At 48.0% G+C, this 6,509-nt stretch overlaps 1 long non-coding RNA gene across 1 annotated transcript in view; it reads right to left on the reverse strand.

Moving 5' to 3' along the window:
- Positions 1 to 2,103, reverse strand: part of LOC138820831 (uncharacterized) — a 3,759-nt gene extending 1,656 nt beyond the window's left edge. The window contains exons 1-3 of the long non-coding RNA XR_011369995.1: positions 1,864 to 2,103; positions 1,401 to 1,616; positions 1,208 to 1,293 (exon numbers count right to left, since the gene is read on the reverse strand). This is a non-coding gene — a long non-coding RNA (uncharacterized lncRNA). The remainder of the gene's footprint in view (positions 1 to 1,207; positions 1,294 to 1,400; positions 1,617 to 1,863) is intronic.
- Positions 2,104 to 6,509: the final 4,406 nt, after the last annotated feature.

Raw genomic sequence — 6,509 nt, forward strand, 5'->3', positions numbered from 1 at the left:
TGCTTGTCTCAAATATAATTTCCATACAGCCAAATCTACCCATTTTAGCATGTAGTTCTGTGCGTTTGGACAAGTATGTGCAGACGCGTAACCAAGCATCTGAGGATATTTCCATCATCCCTGAACTCCCTCATTTCCCCCTGCAGTCAGTGTAACTCCTCTACCCCAGCGCCTGGCAATCACTGCCTGCTCCTTCTACTCCTGTGCTGTCAGCTGCCGGTGTCTGCAGGGCATCAGTTCCAGGACTCTCTGCAGTACCAAAGTCTGTGGATGCTCCAGGGCACAAAATCACCCCTCATGGAGGCTCTCCAACCTAAAGTGGCTCGGTAAATGTGGCTCCGTATTTTCACAGAATCTACGCACCTCCTCCTATACAACCTAAATCACCTCTGCTTTATTTATCACACCTTATGAAAATGTTGTACAAATATTGTTTGGGGGAATGATGACAAGAAAAAGTCTGTATATGCTCAGTAAAGATTTCTGTTTTCAGAATATATTTGATTTGTGATTGATTGCACTGACAGCTGCAAAAGCTGTGCCTACAGAGCGTTGGCTCCACGTTCGCTTTTTCTAAGCTATCCTATAAGTGGATTTGTAGAGTTAACAGCCTTTGGAAACTGTGTCCATCACCTGACCCAGGGTGTGTCAATCTCTGCCCTGACTTTGTGGACAATTCACTCCTGTTACAGCAGCCCACCCTATGTTCTGCATGTAGGATGATCTGTGACACCTCTGACCTCTAACTACTAGATTCCAGTAGTAGATCCCACTCCAGGTGTTATAAATGAAAGATTCTGCCGATATCGCCAAATATTCCCTGGGCACAAAACCACTCTTAGTGGTTTTGACGTAGCATGGTGCACTAGAAATCCACCATGTTGGAGTTCGTATCCATGGCAACAACCTCTGGATTCACACAACCATTGTGAGAATAGGACAACTCAGAGAAAGCCCCAAAGAACCAAATAGCCATAGGCCATAGCACGGTTGCAGTGGGCTACTTGGTGTGAGTGATGAGCTGGTAGATTGTTTTCGTCTGGGCTCAAGTCTTCAAGATGGACACTTCAATAAACTAATCACTGACTCTCAGACAGTGCAGGAAGTGCTGGCTAGAATAGCCAACGCCATGCACATCAAGTAGCACCAGATGTGGGGCTACACAGGCCAGGAGGAGGCACTGCCTATGAAGGGCAATGTGGCTCACCCACAGGCAGGAGGAGCTTCTGGTCTGTCACTTGCTCTGTGATGGCTGAGCCAGGGGTGAGGACAGGAGCTGGCTGGTGGGTGCACCTGGGAAAGTAGAAGAAAGAGAACGAGTTTGGCATGTGCAAGTAGCTGTGGCGGCATCAGCAACTCAGGCCTCTGTCTCCACTGTGTGTTGGCTCGTCTGTCCATACCTCCTGTTGTCTGTCCACTGAATGGCCTGCATCCATTTAAGTGTGGCCACATCTGCTGTGGGGGTGAGCAGCCGTCCATGCCCCAAGCCGGAGGAGGAGGAAGGCTTTCTTCAGGGAGATCTTCTCCAAAAGTCTGGAGGGAGGCTGATGAGCTAAAAATGCCCTGTGTCTGGCCAGACTTGGTATTTGTGTAGAGTAGATGAAACACTGGCATTTCTATTTGGAACAAGAAAATATATTTTTAGGGAAAACACTAGGAGGAATCGCCCTTTATAATAATAACAACAACTGTATGATTTGCAAAGCTGCTTTTATGGAGCAGCTCAGTAAACAAGGGAATAAATTTAGTCCACAGCTGGCCTAAGGCAAAGCTGGGAGGGCGATAAAACCAGTTCTGGTGCTTCCTGGCTGTTTTCAGGAGCCTTTTTTCCTCGCTTTTTTAATGGCTTTAAGTATCGGTTACCTCCTGTGCTGGAGTCACTGAATCTGGGGAGAGTTCAGGAATGGCATGACAGGCTTCCCAAGCTCACAGCTGCGTCCTGTGGGCAGATGACCCCAGCTGGGATACTGCATCCATTCCTCAGTGGGCCAGAGGACACAAAGACAGCCCGGGCTCTTTGTCATCATGTTGTGCTTTCTCCTGTCACATAAGTGAGGGCTGCGAACGCTCTAGATCCCAGCGCTGTCCATCCAACCACCACTCTCTGTCAGATAGTGAGTGACAAAACTGCACAGAAACGATGAATACATTATTTCTGTCCATAGGGATCTTAAAATTGAGCGGGAACAGGTCTGTAAGAATAAGAACTAAATTATATATTAGATTACATGAATAGGTACAAGGCAGCCAGAGGAAGAGAACAGGCAGGGTATCTGGTTACAATTATCCCCAGAGTACTTATAGAAGGGTCATCTGAAAAGAGAGAGAAAAAAAAAAAACACCTGAAAGAATTGAATTCCAGACAGAGAAGTCAGCAAGTTCAAGGAGCCAAGTGCAGCGCTTACATGTTACATGCAGTTCAGTGAGGTAGGGGAAGACAAAGTCTAGATGTGGGGCATTCGAGATGGAGGGCTTCCACTATCCCTACCGCTTCATTCATTCTGCTTCAACACTGTGGGAGGCGTGATGTGACCGGGCTGGACAGGAGATCACTCTGGCTCCTGAGCTGAGAATCAACCACAGTGAGCAATGCTAGATGGCATGAGGGTGTTCCTGAAGCGATCCCCTGGGGGAGACGGGAGGGTGGCTTTGACTAATGAAAGGGGTGAGAAGTGAGTGGATTTTTACATGGCTTTGAGGCAGAGCATTGAATTGATAGATTGGATGCCAGATGGGGAAGAAAGGGAAAGATGGAAAAACATACCAACTGCTTTCATCTGAACAACTAGAAAGGTAATGTCTGGGTTCTGAGCTACCAGAGACTATGGAAAAGCAGGCAGGGTGGGGTAAGTTGGGGAAGCTTCATGGGGGGGGTATGTCATATTAAAGACTCGAGGTGGGATACTGGGTGGACAGCTGGTGTCAGGGCTTCTGGAGAACTGTGAGTGTTTGGAGGCACACAGACCATGGAGGCCCAAGAATAAGTGGGGACAGTGGAGGACAAGTTCTGGGGCCAGAATCCAGGAAAAGAAGGACTTGGATGGAGGAAGTGCACAGGATAAGACTCTGGTGAATGAAGGAAAAGCAGAGAGCTGAAAGCCATCCAGGGAGATGATCTTTGTCCATGTCACTGGGGATCTTAGCCCATCTGTGGGGTCCTGGGACAAGAGGAGGTTCAGGAGAGAGGAACAAATGACAGTGAACAGTTAAGGAGAGTTCTGTCAGTCGCTGTTCTTTCCTTACCTGCCTGGAAGTGCAGTGTCCCCACACACTACAACCTCCTGGCCCCTGCCCGGGGCCTCCTTGCTCTAACAACTGCTCCCTCCGCCCTCCCCAAATCCACCAGGCTGCTGAGAGTCCAGGGTTGGCCCAGCGTGGCTGTGAGTCTTGTGCTGGCATCACCCACCCTCCCAGCTACAAAGCAGCTTTGTGTGCACATGGAAAAGTCCCTTCCCAAGTCCGCACCCAGTGCCAAAGTGTGTGTTCTCAACGCTAATGCTAAATTGCCTCCAGATCCCCCAGCAATGTCATCTCCAGGGACTACCATCCAATCAGCTTCTCTTAATACAGCAGCCACAACAGTCCTTGGGAAACAACATGGACACAGGTAATAACTGCACACTGGACACAATTATTTTTCAATAGTCTCTAAACCCAAATCTAGAGGCTACTGGCCAGGAGATGGTACTCTTTGATGGTACTCAAGGTATGAAAGTCCTAGAAATAATTGCTTACTCAAGTCTTTCTAGGAAAATAAGAAAGAGTGCCAAGACAAAAATAAAATGTCATTTTCAGAGAAGCAACATGATAGGGGAAGGATGTGAACTTGGGAGTGGCCTAGTAGAGCCAGCCTCCCTTCTTGATCTTGTTATTTACAATAGAACTAGAAGCAGGCCTTTGCAGGCCTTAGGTTTCTTTCCTAGAAATGAGACAAAGGCCTATTTGTATGACTGTCATTCATCAAGTGTGAGGAAATCAAGTACAGTGTTTAATCAATGACCATCTTCATTGTTTCTCTGCACTCCTGCAGAGATGTGGTAGTTGTGGTGTGAGCACATGCTGTGCACATATGTGTGTATGTGTGTGTGTGTGCATATGTGGCCCCAGCGTGAACCCATGTTCCACATGTGCCTGACTGTGTGTGGCCAAGAGTGTGTAAGCTTGCGGGGGGGAAGGCTCTTGTGGGAGGTGACCTGGGACCAAGCCTTGGACCTTCTTCCGCCATCTTGTCGCAGACATGGCTGTGGGGCAGGGCAGGCGCAGGAAGAAGCCCCAAGTGAATTGTATTTATGTAGGGTTGTGTGATAAAGGCTGAGCAGGCTGCTGAGGCTCTGTCCCCTTGAGTCCTTAGGAGTTTCTAATGCCACACTGACACAGCAAGTGTTTTTAGCCTCAAGGTGACAGAAGATGCTCATTTAGGCAAACTGCCCTTTCATTTTTTAATTTTTGCTGGACCTGGGGCTTGAACTCAGAGCCTGGACTCTGTCTTGAGCACTCTTTGTGCTCAAGCCACAGCACCACTTTTGACTTTTTCTGAGTAGTTTATTGGAGGTAAGAGTCTCACAGACTTTCCTGCCCAGGCTGGCTTTGAACCAACCTCCTCAAATCTCAGCCTCTTTTGTAGCTAGGATTACAGGCATGAGCTACTGGTGCCCAGCTAGAACTGCCTTTTGTTGTGTGCCAGTCTTGTGGTTTGAACTCAGGGCCTGGGCACTGTCCCTGAGCTTTTTCACTCAAGGCTAGCAATTGAATCATGGCTCTGCTTCTGGTTTGGGGGTGATTAATTAGAGATAAGAGTTTCACTGACTTTCCTGCCTGGGTTGGCTTCAAACCGTGATCCTCAGATCTCAGCCTCCTGAGTAGCTAGGATTACAGGCATGAGCTCCCGGCACCTGGCAGAGTTGCATTTTAAAGGAAGGAGATCCCTTTTCTCCATGGCTTTTGGACATAAATGAGAAAGTTGGGACAGCTCTCTTGAGCTCACTTGTGGTATAGAGCAGGTAGGACTATTTTCAGGTTGTGACTGAATATGTGCTCTCTGGGCTGGTTCTGGGTCTCTTTGCCCTTGGATGGCTCCTTCTGGTGCAGTATTCCCTATCACAGGGGGCACCATTTGCCAACTGCATCCCCCAGGCTTCTGCTGCCAGGGTCAGATCGTGAGAGGCACTGGCAGATGGGAATTGGGAGGGAGGGAGGAGCTGGGCGTTAGCCTTCATTCCCTCTCTGTTCTTTCTGTAGCAGTGGCTCTCTTTGCTTGGCTGCAGCTCCCACCAGAGAGGTCTGCTACGGCCCTAACGTGGACCAAGTCACCCTGTTCTTTGGGCTATGTAAGTTGGAGTCTTCTCTTTGTCTCGAGTCTTGGAGTAGTTAGTGACCTTCTGCCATTGCTCATTACAGGTTGTCCCACTAGCCCTAATGTGTCCCTGTCTCCCTGTCTCAGGGATGACCAGTTCTAACAAAAACTGGAAGTGATCTCTGTTTTCCTGTTTAGAACCTAACTATTTAGGCCCACTGTGTTCTTGACCATAGGCAGGGAAGCCTGAGAAGTCTCAGCTCAAATCTTTTTGTGGATGGGTAGACAGACAGACAGATATATGATAGATAGATAGATAGATAGATAGATAGATAGATAGATAGATAGATAGATAGATGTAAATGGATGGATGGGTTAGATGACATATGGATGATGGATGGATAGATGTGAATGGATGGATGGGGAAAGGATGGATGGATATGAATAAAGATATGGGTATAAATAGGATATGGTCACAAATCTTACAAGATGCTAAAAATGATTCTCACTTGAGTTATTCCATTCTAACTAATCCAAGTATCTCCCCACTCCAACATCCCCAGGAAACAGCAGGCTTGTAACCAAAACCTCAACAAGATGATTCTCTGGTCTTTCTCTCCCCAGCTTGAGCTCATGAGAGCTCTGACTCGCATGGTTTGCATCTCTCTGAGGTTAGAGTGCTCCATTCCATTTCAAACGTACTTCCTTCTTGTGGGCAGACAGTTACAGTCATGGCTCCCGATGGGGCTGGGGCTCCCCTGTCCCTGCCTTCACACACTCCTGCAGCCCCTCCCACCCCCACCCAGAGCTTGGCTGTACCACTGGCGTTTGCTAATGGGACAGCAAGTGTAACTCAAGCAGAGGCTTGCAAAAACATTGCGCGTTGAGCATTTTCCTCTCTCTTGCTTCTTTTGGAACCTGGCCACTGTTGAAGAAGCCAGATCTGATCTCTGGAGATGTGTGGCCCAGTAAACAGCCTGTGTTAATTGCTTTTTTTAAAAAAAGTGAGAAAGACCATCTTAGCCTGCCCACCCACCCCCATTTGAACTTGCAAATAAAAACAGGCAGAGGAATGAGCTCAGGTATGATGAGTGGAGGAGCCACTCAGCGGAGCCCAGAGCCACGAGTGAAGAAGAGGAAGATCATTTTCTGACATCATTGACCCATGAAGCAAAGGATAGCTTGCAGAATCCCTTTTCTACATTGTTTGTCCTTC

Source organism: Dipodomys merriami, unplaced genomic scaffold (assembly GCF_024711535.1).
Source record: "Dipodomys merriami isolate MVZ:Mamm:240054 unplaced genomic scaffold, mDipMer1.0.p SCAF_9, whole genome shotgun sequence".
NCBI lineage: Eukaryota > Metazoa > Chordata > Mammalia > Rodentia > Heteromyidae > Dipodomys > Dipodomys merriami.